The sequence below is a fragment of the Melozone crissalis genome, unplaced genomic scaffold (assembly GCF_028551555.1).
Source record: "Melozone crissalis strain CALT ecotype California unplaced genomic scaffold, PUWL_Pcris_2 ptg000178l_1, whole genome shotgun sequence".
NCBI classification, from domain to species: Eukaryota; Metazoa; Chordata; class Aves; order Passeriformes; family Passerellidae; genus Melozone; species Melozone crissalis.
In genome coordinates this window covers 893,643-897,500 of record NW_026535945.1, presented here as the reverse complement: position 1 = coordinate 897,500, position 3,858 = coordinate 893,643, and positions in this window count along the sequence as shown.

The following is a 3,858-nucleotide window of genomic DNA, read 5'->3' as shown; positions in this document are numbered from 1 at the left end:
TAGTTCCGGGAAGGGAAGGGAAGGGAAGGAAAGGGAAGGGAATCGAAGTGAAGGGAAGGGAAGGGAAGGGAAGGGAAGGGAAGGGAAGGGAAGGGAAGGGAAGGGAAGGGAATGGAATGGAAGGGAAGGGAAGGGAAGAGAAGGGAAGGGTAAGTTCCGGGAAGGGAAGGGAAGGGAAGGGAAGGGAAGGGAAGGGAAGGGAAGGGAAGGGAAGGGAAGGGAAGGGAAGGAAAGGGAAGGCAAGGTTCAGGGAATGGAAGGGAAGGGAAGGGAAGGGAAGGGAAGGGAAGGGAAGGCAAGGTTCAGGGAAGGGAAGGGAAGGGAAGGGAAGGGAAGGGAAGGGAATGGGAAGGGAAGGGAAGGGAAGGGAAGGGAAGGGAAGGGAAGGGAAGGGAAGGTTCAGGGAAGGTTCAGGGAAGGGAAGGTTCAGGGACGGTTCAGGGAAGGTTCAGGGAAGGTTCACGGAATGTTCAGGGAAGGTTCAAGGAAGGGAAGGTTCAGGAAAGGATCAGGCAAGGGAAGGGAAGGGAAGGGAAGGGAAGGGAAGGGAAGGGAAGGGAAGGGAAGGGAAGGGAACGGAAGGTTCCGGGATGGTTCCGGGAAGGGAAGGGAAGGGAAGGGAAGGGAAGGGAAGGGAAGGGAAGGGAAGGGAAGGGAAGGGAAGGGAAGGGAAGGGAAGGGGAGGGAAGGGAAGGGAAAGGGAAGGGAAGGGAAGGGAAGGGAAGGGAAGGGAAGGGAAGGGATGGGAAGGGAAGGGAAGGGAAGGGAAGGGAAGGGAAGGGAAGGGAAGGGAAGGGAAGGGAAGGGAAGGGAAGGGAAGGGAAGAGAAGGGAAGAGAAGCGAAGGGAAGGGAAGGGAAGGGAAGGGAAGGGAAGGTTCCGGGAAGGGAAGGGAAGGGAAGGGAAGGGAAGGGAAGGGAAGGGAAGGGAAGGGAAGGGAAGGGAGGGGAGGGGAAGGGAAGGGAAGGGAAGGGAAGGGAAGGGAAGGGAAGGGAAGGGAAGGGAAGGGAAGGGAAGGGAAGGGAAGGGAAGAGAAGGGAAGAGAAGGGAAGGGAAGGGAAGGTTCCGGGAATGGTTCCGGGAAGGTTCCGGGAAGGGAAGGGAAGGGAAGGGAAGGGAAGAGAAGGGAAGGGAAGGGAAGGGAAGAGAAGGGAACGGAAGGGAAGGTTCCGGTAATAGTTCCGGGAAGGGAAGGTTCAGGGAAGGTTCAGGGAAGGGAAGGTTCAGGGAAGGTTCAGGGAAGGTTCAGGGAAGGTTCAGGGAACGTTCAGGGAAGGGGAGGTTCAGGAAAGGATCAGGAAAGGGAAGGGAAGGGAAGGGAAGGGAAGGGAAGGGAAGGAAAGGGAAGGGAAGGGAAGGGAAGGGAAGGGAAGGGAAGGGAAGGGAAGGGAAGGGAAGGGAAGGGAAGGTTCCGGGAAGGGAAGGGAAGGGAAGGGAAGGGAAGGGAAGGGAAGGTTCAGGGAAGGGAAGGGAAGGGAAGGTTCAGGGAAGCGAAGGGAAGGGAAGGGAAGGGAAGGGAAGGGAAGGGAAGGGAAGGGAAGGGAAGGGAAGGGAAGGGAAGGGAAGGTTCAGGGAAGGATCGGGAAGGGAAGGGAAGGGAATGGGAAGGTTCCGGGAAAGGAAGGGAAGGGAAGGGAAGGGAAGGGAAGGGAAGGGAAGGGAAGGGAAGGGAAGGGAAAGGGATGGGAAGGGAAGGGAAGGGAAGGTTCAGGGAAGGTTCAGGGAAGGGAAGGTTCAGGGAAGGTTCAGGGAAGGGAAGGGAAGGGAAGGGAAGGGAAGGGAAGGGAAGGGAAGGGAAGGGAACGGAAGGTTCCGGGATGGTTCCGGGAAGGGAAGGGAAGGGAAGGGAAGGGAAGGGAAGGGAAGGTTCCGGGAAGGGAAGGGAAGGGAAGGGAAGGGAAGGGAAGGGAAGGGAAGGGAAGGGAAGGGAATGTTCAGGGAAGGATCGGGAAGGGAAGGGAAGGGAATGGGAAGGTTCCGGGAAAGGAAGGGAAGGGAAGGGAAGGGAAGGGAAGGGAAGGGAAGGGAAGGGAAGGGAAGGGAAGGGAAGGGAAGGTTTCGGGAAGGGAAGGGAAGGGACGGGAATGGAAGGGAAGGTTTCGGGAAGGGAATGGAAGGAAAGGTTCCGGGAAGGTTCCGAGAAGGGATGGGAAGGTTCTGGGAAGGTACCGGGAAGGGAACGGAAGGGAAGGGAAGGGAAGGGAAGGGAAGGGAAGGGAAGGGAAGGGAAGAGAAGGGAACGGAAGGGAAGGTTCCGGGAATAGTTCCGGGAAGGGAAGGGAAGGGAAGGGAAGGGAAGGGAAGGGAAGCGAAGGAAAGGGAAGGGAAGGGAAGGGAAGGGAAGGGAAGGGAAGGGAAGGGAAGGGAAGGGAAGGGAAGGGAAGGGAAGGGAAGGTTTCGGAAAGGGAAGGGAAGGGAAGGTTCCGGGAAGGTTCCGAGAAGGGAAGGGAAGGTTCTGGGAAGGGAAGGGTAGGGAAGGGAAGGGAAGGGAAGGTTCCGGAAATGGTTCCCGGAATGTTCCAGGAAGGTTCCGGGAAGGGAAGGGAAGGGAAGGGAAGGGAAGGGAAGGGAAGAGAAGGGAACGGAAGGGAATGTTCCGGGAATAGTTCCGGGAAGGGAAGGGAAGGGAAGGAAAGGGAAGGGAATCGAAGTGAAGGGAAGGGAAGGGAAGGGAAGGGAAGGGAAGGGAAGGGAAGGGAAGGGAAGGGAAGGTTTCGGAAAGGGAAGGGAAGGGAAGGTTCCGGGAAGGTTCCCAGAAGGGAAGGGAAGGTTCTGGGAAGGGAAGGGTAGGGAAGGGAAGGTTCAGGGAAGGTTCCGGGAATGGTTCCCGGAATGTTCCAGGAAGGTTCCGGGAAGGGAAGGGAAGGGAAGGGAAGGGAAGGGAAGGGAAGGGAAGGGAAGAGAAGGGAACAGAAGGGAATGTTCCGGGAATAGTTCCGGGAAGGGAAGGGAAGGGAAGGAAAGGGAAGGGAATCGAAGTGAAGGGAAGGGAAGGGAAGGGAAGGGAAGGGAAGGGAAGGGAAGGGAAGGGAAGGGAATGGAATGGAAGGGAAGGGAAGGGAAGAGAAGGGAAGGGTAAGTTCCGGGAAGGGAAGGGAAGGGAAGGGAAGGGAAGGGAAGGGAAGGGAAGGGAAGGGAAGGGAAGGAAAGGGAAGGCAAGGTTCAGGGAATGGAAGGGAAGGGAAGGGAAGGGAAGGGAAGGGAAGGGAAGGCAAGGTTCAGGGAAGGGAAGGGAAGGGAAGGGAAGGGAAGGGAAGGGAATGGGAAGGGAAGGGAAGGGAAGGGAAGGGAAGGGAAGGGAAGGGAAGGGAAGGGAAGGGAAGGGAAGGGAAGGGAAGGGAAGGGAAGGGAAGGGAAGGGAAGGGAAGGTTCCGGGAAGGGAAGGGAAGGGAAGGGAAGGGAAGGGAAGGGAAGGGAAGGGAAGGGAAGGGAGGGGAGGGGAAGGGAAGGGAAGGGAAGGGAAGGGAAGGGAAGGGAAGGGAAGGGAAGGGAAGGGAAGGGAAGGGAAGGGAAGGGAAGGGAAGGGAAGGGAAGGGAAGGGAAGAGAAGGGAAGAGAAGGGAAGGGAAGGGAAGGTTCCGGGAATGGTTCCGGGAAGGTTCCGGGAAGGGAAGGGAAGGGAAGGGAAGGGAAGAGAAGGGAAGGGAAGGGAAGGGAAGAGAAGGGAACGGAAGGGAAGGTTCCGGTAATAGTTCCGGGAAGGGAAGGTTCAGGGAAGGTTCAGGGAAGGGAAGGTTCAGGGAAGGTTCAGGGAAGGTTCAGGGAAGGTTCAGGGAACGTTCAGGGAAGGGGAGGTTCAGGAAAGGATCAGGAAAGGGAAGGGAAGGGAAGGGAAGGGAAGGGAAGGGAAGGGAAGGGAA